The sequence below is a fragment of the Schistocerca americana genome, chromosome X (assembly GCF_021461395.2).
Source record: "Schistocerca americana isolate TAMUIC-IGC-003095 chromosome X, iqSchAmer2.1, whole genome shotgun sequence".
Classification (NCBI taxonomy): Eukaryota; Metazoa; Arthropoda; class Insecta; order Orthoptera; family Acrididae; genus Schistocerca; species Schistocerca americana.
In genome coordinates this window covers 739,685,618-739,703,949 of record NC_060130.1, presented here as the reverse complement: position 1 = coordinate 739,703,949, position 18,332 = coordinate 739,685,618, and the positions used below count along the sequence as shown (strand labels likewise).

The 18,332-nt window shown below is 41.5% G+C and overlaps 1 pseudogene; it reads right to left on the bottom strand.

Moving 5' to 3' along the window:
• Window positions 1-637: 637 nt before the first annotated feature.
• On the bottom strand, window positions 638-755 carry LOC124557616 (annotated as a pseudogene).
• Window positions 756-18,332: the final 17,577 nt, after the last annotated feature.

Sequence of the window (18,332 nt, the reverse complement as noted above, 5' to 3'; positions counted from 1 at the left end):
ACATCACATGTTTATTGTCAAATAGTTTTTGTAATGCCATTTAGCCTGAAGATGAGGTATGCCGTAGAAACATGTCGCTAAATAAATTAGTAATACAACAGTTAACTAAGTTTGTGACTGGTAGTGGTAATTTAAAAAAAACCTTTACATATTTCTTGAGACAGTCACGGTCGAAAAATAGCCAAAATGGCTTCAAAAGCACAGTATTTTCTTTACTCATCGTGAACTATCTTCTGATGGAGTTGCAAATACGATTTCTTTAAATGTTGTTGGAAATCCTACCAAAACATTTCCCCAACAAACGTACACAGCAACAGCTGTGAAAAGTCGTTATAATTTGGTACGTTTGCCAACATCCAAGGCTAATGCACTCCTGATTCTATCACAAGGTGAAAAAACGAGTACCGGTATACAGAAAATATTTTCCATTCAAAAGTCACTCCGCCTTCAGACCACGAGTGGCCTACCGGTACCATCCGAACGCCGTGTCACCCTCAGAGGAGGATGCGGATAGGAGGGGCGTGGGGTCAGCACACCGCTCTCCCGGTCGGTATGATGGTATTCTTGACTGAAGCCACTACTATTCGGTCGAGTAGCTCCTCAATTGGCATCACAAGGCTGAGTGCACCCCGAAAAATGGCAACAGCGCATGGCAGCCTGGATGGTCACCCATCCAAGTGCCGACCACGCCCGACAGCGCCTAACTTCGGTGATCTCACGGGAACCGGTGAATCCACTGCGGCAAGGCCGTTGCCCTATTCAAGAGTAAACACAAATTAAAAATTTTCATTTTTACATAGCTGTTCTAGAAGACTCGTTAAAGTGAAGAAATATAATGACATGAAAGAGGAACATTGGCCATGCTGATGCTGAGAAGTAATGAGATAATGTTCTTCTTTTGTTCGTCTGGCAAATAACCGACTTACAGGGGAACACTCACGTTACTTGATGTGACGTTATTTCTTGGTCAAAGAAGCTTGAGAGGCTTAGCTCAGAAAATTGGAGATTCAGATAATGAAAATTTCCTCGGAATATTTAGAGGTCTTCAGTCGCAATGATCCAGTTCTTGCTAAACACATTAGCAAGGTCAGAGACCGACAAGAAGCTGGAAAGTGTTTACAAGTGCATTGTCTGTATATGAATTTATTTCTTGTTGTGCCCATCATGTTAGGGGTGTGCTCTTGGAACCGACAGAAAATTAGAAGCATTACTGAATTATTGCTTATCCCGCTCCCGATCTACATCATATTGAACAAACAACATTCATCTTGCATTATATTCACTTCAAGAAGGAAACTGATAAATATGAAATAAATGAACAATTTTTGGAATTCTTAGTAATCAGAAAGTAAGAGTTGCTATTGCACATTTAATTCAGTCAAAACTTGTGAGACATTCAGTTCCTGTCAGTGAATGCCGTGGACAAGATTATGATAACGGAAGTAATATTAGAGACTCTTATAAAGAAGCTCAGGCATATTTTCTTCAGTGAAATCCATTTGCAAAATTTTCTCTGTGTGCTTGTCATACGCTTATGTGAGGTTCATGTAGCCGATAGTGGTCACGAAGAAGATACATTTTTCGGAGTGATTCACCTTCTTTAATAAACTGTCCAGTAGCAGCTCAAAAAGATGGTGAATTCTGAAACAGTGTCTTAGAAGCTCTTTATATTCAATGTCTGATACCTTTTGAAGTACTCAGGTCGTCGCTGCAGTAATTTGATAAAATTGCCATTGCTGTTGAAACTGACAGTAAGTTAAATTTGTCAGCTGAAACACGTTCTGTGGTATGCGATATTTCGAATTATGTGAGATCATTCAAGTGCTTAATTATGGCATCAGTTTATCTAAGGTTGTTGGTACCAACTGACTACAGGAGCAAATCACAGTAAACTCGAAATACTACCATTGATGTTATGGTCAGACTCTCTGAGAGCTTATTAAATGACTTAGAATGTCTTCAGGAAAATCGGGACCCATTCTCCCTGATATAAAGTTGTTGCAAGTACAATTAAACTCGATCCTGAATTTCTGGAGGTGCACACTAGGAAGAGGAAATCATTTCATGATTAAATCAGGAATGAAGTGACAGGTGTGAATTAAGAAGACTTAGTCAAGGTAAATTTATGTCATTATTGCCTTCTAGTTTCTAGCTTTGGAAACCCAGTATGAAACAGTGAAGATATTGGATAAAACATTTGGGTTTTACGGAAATACTCAAATCTGACTGATGATCATGTCGCTGAGGTATGCAAGTTAGTTATCGATAAATACCATAACGATGTTACACCAGATTTAAAAGAAGAAATTAAATATTTGAAAACAAGTCATATTTAAAAGTTAGACTGGATTACTTTGGAACCTTTGGAACTCTTAAATAGGACGAACGATGCCGAAATTGTAAGCTTGTTTCAGAATGTATGTGAAGTTATGCGAATATTTTACCCTCTTCCAGTGACTGCAGCGAAGCAGAAAGTCATTCATCACTCTGACTCGTTTTTTAATTTGTCTCAGATCAACTGTGCATTAACAATGGCTCACAGATATAGGAACCTTGGCAACTGAATATAATTTCTGATGCTGTAATTCAAACATTTCCTGAACCAAAGGTTCGCAGAGCGCCATTGTCAGTATTATAGATAAGTAGGTTATAATATGCTACCTGTTGCACAACTAATGACGGCTTACATGCAATTGGACTGATGTCTATTTACTGAAATGTGTGGACACGCCATGGAACGAGTGGCAACAAAATGCTCCACAGTGTTATAGGCACAAGAAATTTCGTCAGTGTACAAATGAGTATAATACTCAGCCTTTTGTTTTAAAGTGGTGTGAAAGTAAATTAAACCACTTTAAAAAATGTACCATACATCTATTTTACAATAATTCGGTACTGAATAGCATGTGAAGCCGAACTTGTAAGTTTGTCGGTCTTATCAATTTTCTCCCTTGCCACGTAGATCATGGTTGAGCTATCACCCAGTTCCCTATCTGTTATGGTCTTGGGTCCCTGGTAACTGTTTTCGTCACCACCTTTCAAACCAATTTGTTACTACTCGTTCAGTCTTCAAACCCATGAAAGCGACATGGCGTTAGTATTCTTTCTCAGTTTATCTATAACTGTAATTATTCATGATTTATCTGACAGGTGTGTTAGTTCTTTCAAACGCGCAGTGGGAAACTGGAGACATCGTTTAAGACTATTTTTTGTTTTACTACATTCCAAATAATTTTCGTTGAAACAGAACATTATACAAGGTGTACGGCTGTTACTAGTTGCCTGAAATAACAGAGGGCATGAAGTTAAATATTAGTTTTAATAAAGCAGTGTCCAGTAATGCATCGTCTTGGGCACGCACTGGGATGAAAGAAGCTGTATATTGTAATAAAAGTACAGGAAGGACTTCATTGCAAAACAAGTGTGAAATTTAGAGCATGATCTTAGCAAGGGCACATCAAGTGGGTATGCTACTGTTTTCTTTCGAAGAAATTATTATAATTAAATACAATGAAAATTTCAAATATATTTATAAATGTTGTCTAAATGTAAAGCTGCCGCAACCTACACTAATTCTGATTGAAAATATGTGCGTGAGAAGCAATAATGTGAATGCCGGAATCATGCTGGGAAAAAAAATATTACGCAGGATGTTAGGAAGAACCCGGCTAACAGCTGGTAAAATTGCTGTTTGTTAAAACCATGAACAAATAAGTAAACATGATATAAGGTTAACACAAAATCGTTTGCTTTACTCTTTTTCTCAATACCTTGCTCATCGATATTATTCCACTGAAAATGCTCAGCTTACTTCTGGTTTGTATCATAAAAGAGTGAAATTGTTATTAGAAATATTTTAATGAATTTCCAGTCATTCCAATTTTACCTAATCTTTGGCAGTCAATACAAGTGCTTTTCAGGCATGTTAAGACCCTTTTTAGCCTATTTTTTGTTACTGCAGTACCACTTTGGGCATCTTTATATGGGCTTTAAGTGCAAATTATACAGACACAGCGCGTCATAAAGTTTTAGTGGTAAAAAAATGCTAAAAACACAATTTGGTGTCCTCAGAACCCTTGTGATGACCTTAGAACACTTGCCATGTGTTCACAATGTCAGTTAAAACTAGTCTGGATATTACGTGCATATTGTACTGCGTAAGTACGACAGCTTTGAACCTCTGGATCATCGTAACGGATAGTGAAATGGAAGAAAGCTTCGACGTTGATTGAGGATATCATCTTAAGCACATACGGTAAATTTTTCTACGATCTACCATCAATATAAATTATAGAAGTAACCATTCCCAGAACTGGTAGTTTTGGTAGACAAAAATCAGGCTTTTCAGGTGTATCTTCATAAAGGTTACAGCTTATCGAAAATGGGAAACATGGGATTTAAGGATGAATACCTAGAGAAAGTACAGTAAACATTTGAGCAATATGCAACTGTTAGCTATTTAGATAATTGCGACCCATAGTCAAAAACGGCTAATATTCGGTTTTTGCGGCTTTGGTTCAAATGGCTCTGAGCACTATGGGACTTAACATCTGAGGTCATCAGTCCCCTAGAACTTAGACCTACTTAAACCTAACTAACCTAAAGCCGTCACACGCATCCATGCCCCAGGCAGGATTCGAACCTGCGACCGTAGCGGTCGCGCGGTTCCAGACTGAAGTGCCTAGAACCGCTCGGCCACAATGGCCGGCTTTTGCGGCTTTCTGCGTAGGTTTGGTAGCTTGAAACTCTGGATATCGGGAACAGATAACGAAATGGAAAAATAATTTGTGTCATCTTAAGCACATGTGGTAAAATTTTTGACGATCTGACATCAATAGAAATTATAGGAGGTATCATCCCCACAACTGGTGCATTTCGTCCACAAAAATCGTGGTTCTTCAGGGTACACTCTGGAATCGCCATTGAACCAATAGTGCTTTTGTTAGCCGCCTACCTGCACAATTTGCATGGGCTGGAGATGGTGAGTAATTTTTATATTTGGGCGCTGAAGATACGATAGTCACAATGTGCCACTTCTTACGGTGGGTATACAAATGGTCGCTGGGCCGAGGCCTATCCAAGACATCCCTTATCTCTGTGATCAACAGAACCCGAAATATGACCGATTGAAAAATGGCATTTTCTTGTGCGGCTTTTTGGAATATTTTGATACCATGCACTATGTTGGACAAACCGATCTCCAATATTCTACGAATTTCGTTACGTTTAATTCATGTCAATCCTTCTTTAAAATAACTATAAAATTGGGCTACTATGCTTGGAGATGGAGCCCAATCACACATTTTGCCCCAGGTCCAGTCCTGACTCTCAGTCTCCTTGAAGAAGCTACAAGAGAGGCGTCGTTTCTGTTGAAATGCCTAGAGCATATGTTTCAAGAAGAGATGGTAAGCATATGACTTCTTCCCAAATACGTCTCGTGAATTGATTAAGATGAGAATATCAGATAAATTAGATTCTATACAGACGTCTACTGACAATCACGAATGGGACGGGTAAGGCGGGAAAAGGCAGTGGTGCCCCTGGCTTACGTAGTATAGGTGTAGATACCATTCTGTAACAATTGTGGAGCGATAGGCTGGTGTATTGTCTTGCTAATTGTGCAAATCTCTTGTCGGTTGTAGTTCGCAACCAAATTGATGCTCGTGATCAGCCAATACGTTCTAGCATCGTCCACCAGCGAGAGACGATAACAGACCTATCAGGAAACCCCGTTTATAATCCATGTAAGCATGCTGTATCTCACACAAGACTAGCTCCACCATTCGTTAAATGGGACTGTCAGCAAGCCACATTCGTATCCTCATGTGATTTTCAACATCCTCATAACCTGCCATTTGGCATGTACCTCGACTCGCCAGTCGAAGCGACCTTTTTCCACCCTTAAGTTGTACAATGAGAGTGTTTCTAGTCACACTAATCCCTATTCCCTGTGACACTGGGTTACATGTTCACTTGTTGAGCAGTAGCTTCTGTGCTCCATAGCACTGGGGTGATTCGAATGCTCATCAACTTGCTTTTATAATTTGCAACATTTAATGGAGTCCTTGTCAGGAATATGTTTTAGCCCACAGCAGTTAGCTCACAGTACACCCTTGACACAGAGACCCGTGAAGAGCCCGTGCTTGCACTCCCTGGAAATGGAATATCCCAGGCACCCACTGTCTGACCCCGATCAAATGTAGTTACAGTGTGCCTCTTGCTCATCATGCGCTCGACCATAGCCAACACGTCAAAGGTCATTACAACGGGGCTCGCAATCTTCTCCGCGCAGGGCCCACGAGAAAATCAATAAGTCAATGAAAAGGTACTCTCCAAAGTCTTAACTCTATTGTGTGTTATCGAGAGCTTGCGTGTATTTAAATGTACAGTTAAGAATTATTAAACCTGTCCGAATTAGTAACTCGCTCCACGCCGGAGACGGAAGATGGAACACGTAAAAGGCTGGGGCCGCAGTGGCATTGACTTCGGTGTATTTCACCGACGACCGACATCGGCCGAAGACGGCTGATCTTTTCAAATGAGGACGCCAATATGAGTGTGGCCACGCTGTAGCCGATTTCATCGTCCGAACGTATACACTTCGGGCGAGTCGGTGAAATTCAAATCAGATTGTTTTCTTCAGTCAAATCTATCGATTCTCTCATATATGGGCTGTCAGAATCTGATGTAAAGTTTGATCCAAGAAAGAAAGAGTTTGTGGCGTCCTGCTGATAAAAATATTATAATCGGGATATAGAATTTATGGACTGAAACCGTAGGTTTATTGGAAACCACAAGTAGGCAAAATCTTTATCGGAACTTTTAGATGCAAATTATAACGTCAAAAAATAATTCCTCTAACGCTAATCTGTGGTGGGAGAAGAGAAGTGGTGTCACAAAGCAAAGGAGTTTTCAATTTTTGTGGTATAGCGGTTTACCCTTCATCGCATATATTCGTAAAACACATCTGATAATTCCAGTAACTGATTGCAGAATGTACAGTACTTTTCAATACAGATATAGCTCATTTACATGCATTCGGCATCTTTTCAATAGCAAACGCCACATTACAGCATTCGTCTCCACGCACAGAGGCGGACGGTATGTATCCCACCTTTGGAGATTAAACTCTGACCCACTTCACACATAGAACAGATCCTAACTTAACCTAACCTCCTTGACGCCGCCACAAGCTGACGAAGGAGACTGGATGCACCGTGACGAACCTGTCGGTCTATGTCATCGTTCAACCTCTGGCAACGGCGTCTGGCGACTGTTGACGGTGCCACTGAACGCAGCATACTAGACCCAAGGCAACTAGAAACAATTAGGTAAGCCGTTTTAAGAGACAGTCTTCACTCCTCCCGATCTGATCATGTAAGCGTAGAAAAGTTGTGGAATGATTTCAAAGAGATACTATCGACAGCAATTGAGAGATACGGGGTGTTCAAAAAGTCCCTCCGCAGTGCCGTATGATTGTTAGCCGCGCGTGCCGTATGATTGTTCGCCTGCCTGGGTTACTTCCTTCAAGTGGACTGTCCCAACATTCCACTATTTCGTTTATCTCAGCCAGCGTCAGTAGTATCCTTGGCGTGTGTCGTTACGTGTTGACGTGAACGTTTAAGTTTCCTCCTTTGTTCGTTTGTTTAGTTTTTGTCACTGTTAAAATGCTAACCTTTGAAGAACGTGTGTTTTTAGTCGAACAAGTGTTCAAAGCTGGCGGTAGATACACAGTTTCAGTTCGTCAAACATTTAATTCAGTTTTTCCGGAGACAACACTCTCACATCGCGATACTGTGCGAGATTTGATTAACAAATTTCGAAGTACGGGTTCAGTGACAGATGCACCGAGAAGTGGTCGTCCTAGCGTTTTGTCTGAGTATAAACTACTCGATATTTCCGATAAAATGTCCATGAGTCCGAACAAGTCAGTAAGAAAACTCGCCCAGGAAATCGATGTTAGTGTCGGAACGGCCCACACAGCTCTAAGGAAAAAATTAGGACTTTTCCCATACAAAGTGACAGTCGTGCAAGAACTGAAAAATACTGATCATGGCACGAGACCACTGCATTTTTGTCAATGGGTCAAAAATTTCGTTCAACAAAATGGAAGGGATATTTTTAATGAAACGTTTTTCACTGATGAGGCGTGGTTTCATTTATCTGGGTACATGAACTCGCAAAATTCTCGTGGAGTACTCAAATCCATTGCGTTTTGTGAGGAACCACTCTATTCTGTGAAAATAGGAGTTTGGACTGCAATTTCTAGACGTCGGATTGTGGGTCCTATATTTTTGAACGAAACAATAAACGCACAACGGTACTGCAGTGATATTCTGTACCCATTCATAGGAGAACTTGTGTGAAATACTGAACGGTTATTTTCAACAAGATGATGCAACCGCGCATACAGCTCGCGTTTCAATGTCACTGCTTGCTGATGTTTTTGGTGATCGCATAATTTCACAGGGACTTTGGCCTCCACGATCGCCTGACATAACACCACCTGACTTTTTCTTCTGGGGTGCGAAAACCGTCCAAAATCCATCGATGAACTGAAAAATGCAATATCCACTTCCACTGCTTCTGTTACAGAAGAAATGTTGCAGCTTGTGCTTGGACACATGATTAGACGAGTTGAATTGCGTATTAAACAACAGGGGCGAGGGAGGGGAGGGGGGGGGGGGGAGTGACACAACATATAATGTGAAAATCTGTAAGTAAAAATGAATATTCAATAAATTAATAACTTGTACTTCACTGAGTTTCATTTCGGTATATTCACTGCGGCATACGTACGGCACGCGCTGCTAACAATCATACGGCACTGCGGAGAGACTTTTTGAACACCCCGTATATACCACATTCATTAATAAGTGATGGTACTGATCCCCCATGGTACACAAAGCGGGACAAATCGCTGTTGCAGAAGCAGTGAAGAAAGCATGCCAAATTTAAAAGAACGCAAAATCCCAAGACTGGCAAAGTTTTACAGAAGTTCGAAATACAGCGCGTACTTGAATGCGAGATACTTTTAATAATTTCCATAACGAAACTCTGTCTCGAAATCTGTCAGAAAATCCAAAGAGATTCTGGTCACACATAAAGCACAGCAGTGGCAAGACGCAATCAATACCTTCACTGCGCGATAACAAAGGTGAAGTCACTGATGTTAGCTCCCTGCCGCCGTTGGATAAGCAGCAAATGGCTCTGAATACTATGGGACTTAACATCTGAGGTCATCAGTCACCAAGAACTTAGAACTACTTAAACCTAACTAACCTAAGGACATCACACACATCCATGCCCGAGGCAGGATTCGAACCTGCGACCGTAGCAGTCTCGCGGTTCCGGACTGAAGCTCCTAGAACCGCACGGCCACCGTGGCCGGCGGATAAGCAGCAGCCAGCAGCAAGTTGCGCTCTTAGCTCACTTATTTGTTTTATAGTGTAATTCTTAATTTCTTTGCGTGTTTTGGGAAACTTGCATAGTTTAATTCACAAGTTTCGGGCGTATTATAGTATTTGAGAGTTATAGCATCGCGTTTTAGTACCCGTATAGTGTAAATTAGCGTAGTCGTCAGTCACCTGTTTGTTTTGAACGGCTTGTGAGCTAAAAGAGGAAAAAAAAAAAATTGCTAGAGATGGATAGGGACTGCGCCTATTGTATACGGATTCAGGGGGTAATTGGCCACAGTCCGTAAACGGCTGGAAGCTATTTTGGCCGTGGTCGAAAGGGCCCTGGGCCACGATGACATTGGGACACCCGACGCGAGCGCTTTGGCGCCTCTGGAACCTGTAGCATCGCCTGGGATCTCTGATACCACTGCGCCCTCGGATTCAGACGTTCCTGCCGGTCGACACTTGCCTGACGGTGACTGCCGAACCTTGGCGGGGTCGCGAAATCCTGGGCTGAAGGCGAAAGTTGGTAAGAGGTTTGAAGTACTGCCCACTGCTGAAAGTACTTCTGAGCCAGCAAGGGCGGCCTCGCCTGTTGCAGCATTGGTCGGTCTTCCTGAGAGGTCCGGACAAGCGCAGAGTGTGCGATTGCTTTTCATTGGGAGCTCCAATGTTAGGCGGGCGATGGAGCCCCTTAGGTATATGGCAGCTAAGGACGGGAAGAAATCCAATGTGCACTCCGTGTGCATAGCGGGGGGAGTCATCCAAGATGTGGAAAGGGTCCTTCCGGATGCCATGAAGGGTACAGGGTGCAACCAACTGCAGGTGGTCGCTCATGTCGGCACTAATGACGTGTGTCGCTATGGATCGGAAGAGATTCTCTTTGGTTTCTGGCGGCTATCTGAGTTGGTGAAGACTGCCAGTCTTGCTAGCGAGATGAAGGCAGAGCTCACCATTTGCAGCATTGTCGACATGACCAATTGCGGATCTTTGGTGCAGAGCCAAGTGGAGGGTCTGAATCAGAGGCTCAGACGGTTCTGCGACCGTGTGGGCTGCAGATTCCTCGACTTGCACCATAGGGTGGTCGGGTTTCGGGTTCCGCTAAATAGGTCAGGTGTCCACTACACATAGGAGGCGGCTACACGGGTAGCAGGGGCTGTGTGGCGTGGACTGGGCGGTTTTTTAAGTTAGACAGTCTCGAGAAATATCAAAAAGGGCTCCAGTCTCAAAGGGTATGGGGCAAAGAAACGTCGAGAATCGACCAAGCAACAGTCGTTACTGTAAGTTGTCGTAGCTGTGTTGGAAAAGTACCAGAGCTTTAACCGCTGATAGAAAACACTGAATCTGAAATCGTTATAGGAGGAGAAAGCTGGCTGAAGCCGGAGATAAATTCTGCCGATATTTTTACAGAGGCGCAAACCGTGTTCAGAAAGAATAGATTAAATAAAGTGGGTGGTGGTGTGTTTGTGTCTGTTGGTAGTAGTTTACGTTGTAGTGAAGTTGAAAGAGATAGTTCCTGCGGATTACTATGGGCAGAGGCTATACTCAACAGCCGTACCAAAATAATAATTGGCTCCTTCTACCGACCCCCCGACTCAGATGATATAATAGCTGAACGGTTCAAAGAAAACTTTAACCTCATTACAAATAAGTACCCCACTCATACAGTTACAATTGGTGGAGACTTCAATCTAGCCTCGATTTGTTGGCGAAAATACATGTTCAAGGCCGGTGGTAGACAGAAAACATCTTCCAAAGTTGTGCTAAATGCTTTCCTTGAGAATTACTTTGAACAATTAGTTCATGAGCCCACACGAATTGTAAATGGTTGTGAAAACACACTTGACCTCTTAGCCACAAATAATCCTGATCTAATAGAGTGTGTCATGACGGACACAGGGATTAGTGAACACAAGGTCGTTGTAGCGAGGCTCAAAACCATATCAACCAAAACCACTAAAAATAAATGCAAAATATATCTATTTAAAACAGCAGATAACAATTCGCTTGATGCCTTCCTAAGAGAGAGTCTCCATTCCTTCCAAGCTAATTATGTAAGTGCAGACCAGATATGGCTCAAATTCAAAGATACAGTATCGACAGAAATAGATAGATCCATAACGCATAAGTTAATAAGAGACGGGACTGATCCACCATAATACACAAAACACGTCAGAACACTGTTGCAGAAGCAACGAAAAAAGCATGCCAAATTCAAAAGAACGCAAAATCCCTAAGACTGACTAAGTTTCACGGAAGCTCGAAATTTAGTGCAGACGTCAATGCGAAATGCTTTTAATAGGTTCCACAATGAAACATTGTCCCAAAATATGATAGAAAACGCAAAGAGATTCTGGTCGTATGTAAAGTACACCAGTGGCAAAAAACAGTCAATACCGTCACTGCGCGATAGCGATGGAAATGTTACCGATGATGGTGTCACTAAATTGGAGTTACTAAATACAGTTTTCCGTAATTCCTTCACGAAAGAAGACGAAGTAAATATTCCAGCATTCGAAACCAGAACAGCTGTTAGCATGAGTGACATAAAAGTAGATATCTTAGGTGTTTCGAAACAACTCATATCACTTAAGAGAGACAAGTCTTCCGGTCCAGATTGTATACCAGTCAGGTTCCTTTCAGAGTATACAGAGACAATAGCGCCTTTCTTAGCAATCATATACAACCGCTCACTTGACGAAAGGTCTGTTCCTAAAGACTGGAAAATAGCACAGGTCACACCAATATTCAAGAACGGAAATAGGGGTAACCATTCAATTACAGACCCATATCACTGACCTCAATTTGCAGTAGGATTTTGGAGCATATAACAGTAGTGATATCTGGCGTTCCGCAAGGTAGTGTCATAGGCCCTCTGCTGTTCCTGATTTACATAAATGATCTAGGTGATAATCTGAGCAGCCCCCTTAGATTGTTTGCAGATGACGCTGTAATTTACCGTCTAGTAAAATCATCAAACGATCAATTCCAATAACAAAATTATCTAGAGAGAATGTCTCTATGGTGCGAAAAGTGGCAATTGGCACTAAACAAAGAAAAGAAATCCGATAAATTTTGGGTATACGATAAATGACACAAATCTAAGGGCTGTCAATTCGACTAAATATCTAGGAATTACAATCACGAGCAACTTAAATTGGAAAGACTACGTAGATATTATTGTGGGGAAGGCGAAACAAAGGCTGCACTTTGTTGGCAGAACACTTAGAAGGTGCGACAAACCCACTACAGAGACAGCCTAGATTACACTTGTCCGTACTCTGCTGGAATATTGCTGCGCGGTATGGGATTCTTACAAGGTAGGATTGACGGAGGACATCGAAAAAGTACAAAGAAGGGCAACTCGTTTCGTGTTATCGCGCAATACTAGTGAGTGTGTCACTGACATATTACGCAAGTTGGGGTGCCAGTCATTGAAACAAAGGCGATTTCTTTGCGCCGAGATCTATTTACGAAATTTACCAACTTTCTCTTCCGAATGCGAAAATATTTTGTTGACACCCAAGTACGTAGGGAGAAGTGATCATCATAACAAAATAAGATAAATCAGAGCTCTAACGGAAATATTTAGGTGTTCCTTTTTCCCATGCGCCATTCTAGAGTGGAATGGTAGAGATGTAGTATGAAAATGGTTCGATGAACGCTCTGCCAGACACTTAAGTGTGAATTGCAGAGTAACCATGTAGATGTAGATGTAGATTACAGTGCCACAAAAGCAGTGTTGAAACACGGTTTTCCGAAACTCCTTCACCAAAGAAGACGAAGTAAATATTCCTGAATTCTATTCAAGAACAACTGCCAAGATGAGGAACATAGAAGTAGATATCCTCGGTGTCGCAAAGCAGCTTAAATCACTTAATAAAAGCAACGCTTCTGGACCAGACTGTATACCAGTCAAGTTCTTCTCAGAGTTTGCTGATACAATAGCTCCATATTAAGCAATTATATACAACCGCTCCCTCACAGAAACATCCGTGCCTAAAGACTGGAAAATTGCTCAAGTCACACCTTACCCAAAAATGGAAGTAGGAGTAATCCGTTGAATTACAGGCCCGCATCACTAACGTCGATTTGCAGTAGGGTTTTGGAACATGTACTGTATTCGAACATTATGAAGTACCTAGAAAGGAACGATTTATTGACACACAGCACGGATTATTCAGAAAATACCATTCTTGCGAAACACAACTAGTTATTTATACTCATGAAGTAATGAGTGCTATCGACAGGGGATGTCAAATTGATTCCGTATTTTTAGAGTTCCAGAAGGCTTTCGACACAATCAACTAAATAATTAGGGATTACAATTACAAGTAACCCAAACTGCAACCATCACATAGATAATGTTGTGGGTAGAACAAACCAAAGACTGCGATTCATTGGCAGAACACTTAGAAGGTGCAACAGGTCTACTAAAGAGACTGCTTACATCACGCTTGTACGCCCTATTCTGGAGTATTGCTGTGCGGTGTGGGATCCGCATCAGGTGGGACTGACGGATGACATCAAAAAAGTACAAAGAAGCGCGGCTCGTTTTGTATTATCGCGAAATAGGGGAGATAGTGCCACAGACATGATAGGTGTATTGGAGTGGCAATCATTAAAACAAAGGCGTTTTTCGTTGCGACAGGATCTCCTCATGAAATTTCAATCACCAGTTTTCTCCTCCGATTGCGAAAACACTCTGTTGGCACCCACCTCCATAGGGAGAAATGATCACGATAAAATAAGAGAAATAAGGGCTCGCACAGAAATATTGCTCGTTTTTCCCGAGTGCCGCGTGCCGTTCGAGAGTGGAACGCTAGAGAGACAGCTTGAAGGTGGTTCACTGAACCCTCTGCCAGGCACTATTGTGAATAGCAGAGTAATCACGTAGATGCAGATGTAGTCCGTGGGGTCCCGCTGCTACCGACTATCACGTGTGATGTCACATGGAATACTGTTCTCGGGCACAAAGAGTTCTCCTTATGGGGCAGCCGGAACTGTATAAATCCATTTTATAAAATGAAGAAACTGCACAACAATTGCTTAATTCACATGTTTCGGAACGCTTAAAGCTCCATCATCTGGTGTAAACTATAATAATGAAAATATTATGTTAACACGATAATTGGAGGGTATCTTCAAGTCTGAAATGTCAGATAAGAAACTATGCCTCTAACATTTCTGAAATGAGTTACAATAAATTAAAAGAGAGAACAGGAAGTTACTTACAAATAAAGTCACTTAGGCATCTGAGGTCATCCTCACCCCAGTGATGTCATGAGGGGCGAATTTAGGTATTTGCTGCCCTACGCAGAGAAAAATACTCCTACCCGTCCTTTCGACATAAATGTAACACCGAGTAACTTACATCTGTGCGTAACTAAATACTGCGACTGCTGATAATAATAATAATCATCATCATTATCTTGGACAGTTTCCAGCCACTGGCTGGGTCTGTCGGGAACACTAGCCTCTCCATCGTGTTCTGTCTTTCCACCATTCCCCCTCTTCCACCTTCGTCCAGTTCTCTCCTCTTCTCGTCACACATTCCTTCACTCCCTTCACCCATCTATCTCTTGGTCTTCCCCTGGGCCTCTTCCCCTCCAGTTGCAGATCAAACATCCTCTTTGGAATTCTTCCCTCATCCATTCTCTTCATGTGTCCATACCACTGCAGTCTTGATTTTTCTATCCTGTCCTGTACTGGTTCCTCCTTTAGTCTTTCCCTCACATACACATTTCGCAATCTGTCTCGTCTTGTTACACTCAACCTGCTCCTCTGGAACTTCATTTCACTAGCTTGTATTCTACTTTTGTCGCTTTTGTGCATTACCCATGTCTCACTTCCGTATGCCAATATGGGGACAAAGTCGGTTCGGTATATAATTCCCTTGGATTTCTGTGGCACCTCCTTGCTCCAAATAAGCCCCCTAATGCATTTGAAGAACTGCCCTGCTTTTCTGCACCTTTCATTTATTTCCATTGCGTTTCCCCCCTTACTTTCAATCATGCTTCCCAGGTACTTGAAGTTCTCTACCACTTGTAGTTTTTCCCCTCCACAAGTTATATCCACATTTGGCCTATTCTTCTTCCTTGTTGTGACAATTATTTCACTTTTCTTTGCAGAGAAATGCATTCCATATTGTGCTGCCGTTGCCTCCCATACATCTAACTGCTCTTGCACCTCCTTCTCGCAATTTCCCCATAACATCAGGTCATCGGCAAAAAGCACTGCTTTCATTTTATGATCTCCAATTGCATCTGATACTTGCTGTAGGATTTCATCCATAACAATAATAAACAATAAAGGCGAAAGTGCACTTCCCTGTCTCAGCCCATTTTCCAGCTTGAACCATGCAGTACGTTCCCTCCCCACTTTCACACAACTCTCATTTCCCTCATACATTTTTCTGACTTTTCGTGTTATCTCTTCGTCTATCCCTTTTGCATTCAGCACATCCCAGAGCTTGTCCCTATAGATACTGTCATACGCCTTCTCAATATCTAAAAAGGCCATGATTAAGTCCTTCCCGTACTCATAGTGCCTTTCCTGCAGTTGCCTTACCGCAAATATGAGGTCCGTTGTTGACCTTCCCGGTCTGAAACCATACTGCTCCTCTTGCAGTCTACTTTCAATACTGCTTCTTATTCTCTTCTCCAGGATCTTTTCATAGATTTTTCCACAGTGGCATAGCAGGGTGATTCCTCTGTAGTTCTCACATCTCCTTTTACCCCCTTTCTTGAAGATTGGGACTATAATTCCTTTCTTCCAATCCTCAGGAATTCTGTTCTCCTTCCACACCACCCTCAGCACTCTGTATAGCCACTGGGTTCCTTCTTCTCCTGCTGCTCGTATCATATCCACTGTTACTTCGTCCCAACCTGGTGCCTTGCCCCCTTTCATCCTCTTTATGGCTTCTTCCACCTCATTCCAAGTTAGATCATCAATTTCTCCACTATTATAATCGTCTGCTGCCTTAGGCTCTCCATCGCTGTTAGTTACCCGCTTGACGCCATTCAACAGATCTTCAAAGTACTCCTTCCAAATCTTTTTGAGCTCATGCATTTCCTCCACAACTCTTCCATTATTATCCATGATCCTCAGGCACTCGCTTCTGTCGTTCCTCTTATTTCTTACCATGGTGTAAAGTACTTTTTTGTTCCCTTCACTGATAATAATAATAATAATAATAATAATAATAATAACAATAATAATAATAAATACATGCGTGTTGAACTCAGCGCACTCAAGTCAGGCAAAGCTGTTTACAGCGTGCTTTCTTGGTAGCCAATTCGACGATCACACCTCCATAGTCCGCTGTGCTGTGATCTGTAGAATTCATGAGAGGACGGCAAGACTCTTGACTCCGTCTTGCGACGCGGATAACCGCAAATAATTCTTGAGTCTAGAACATATATTTCCAAATTAATGTGCCCAATCTGGCTGGCGACCGTTCATTTTTTTCATTCACATATGAATTTTACCACTTTCATTAACTCCCAAGGTTAAAGTCTGTTTAGTTTTTCTGTTAGTTTCATCATATTCAAAATTATACTCAGAAAGAGTAAAAAAAAGCTAAAAAACTCTTTCAACGGTTTTCGTCTTTTCTCGTTTTCTTCTTTTCTCTAATTCAGATATCAATTTGCGTACAATAACCAGAAACGTATTCATTCGGATATCTTCCTTTCCTACGAAAGTAATATCAAGCTTGGCTGTTTCGTTCACTTTCAGTTTTCTTTAATTTTTCCTTTTGTGGCTGTTTTTACATATTTATCTTACTCTTTTCGATGCCAGCGTTTTCATGTGTGTCGTACGATTCTGTCGAACGTAGTCAAGTAAGAAATCCTAAAACTTTATTAGAGTCTTAGTACTGGTATCAGCACTTTGCTATAATTTATTTTTAGCAATAAATCCCTTCAGTGTCACTAACCAGAATGTTTCATTATCGCAGTTTCCAGACTCTGCAGACTCCTCAGAGTCGCCTCGCATTTTAGTGAAACCTTTTGAGTTCCATCATCCCGAAGAACTTCCAACCAAAGCTGATATTATTTCTACACAGTTAACATTGAGATTATAGCAGACATCGTCACGCCCTGGCCAGCGTGTTTCTGAAGGTCATTTTACGGAGAATGAACTATTTAATTTTGACTGCAAAATATTCCAACAGCTTGTCGAAGCAGAGAAGAAGCTGTAAATTTGTCACAACAAACGGAAAAATGAAGTCGCTTGAGGACAACACTCTGCTGCACATGATCCTACTCGGTTCAGAGAGTGAGCTGCACGCCGTATATACACAGCAAGAGAATTGATTTGTTTAATTCTAGCTAGGAGACCAGAGAAAGTACCATCCATATTGCTTGCATTGTCATATGACTGATCCCAGCATACGTGAATGTCCAAATCGTATTTACTTAATACATTTATTAGTGAATGAGCTAATTCTTCTGATTTTTGTCCTGAATTTGGGATAAAACAGATAAATCTTTCAGTAGGAAATTCATCTCTTGATAAATACCTTGTAACAAAAGACAGCTGATCCACATGTGTAACGTGGGGGGTGGAGTCTAATATGGTGGAAAAATATTTAGCTTCCTTCACATAATCTACCACAAACTTAACCATCTTTTTTTGCTAGTATTGATATTAACTCTTCACACGTTTGAAAAGGAAGATATGATGTGCTTTCTTTTCCTTTGTTTCCAAAAATTTCCATATGTTTAGATAGTAAAGGATCGTATTAGGCCTTGTATGGAAAAGTTCTTGAATGTTTTAAAACGCTCCTCCAATATTTTACTTCTGTCTAAAGCTGTGTTGTTAGAGTCTTACCTATTCTCTCCGTGATTTGTCGTCTAGCTTTTAAAGTTCACGCACACTTCCTATGTTCAGCTGAATTTTCATGGGCTGTTAACCGGGACTGAACGTTTTTTA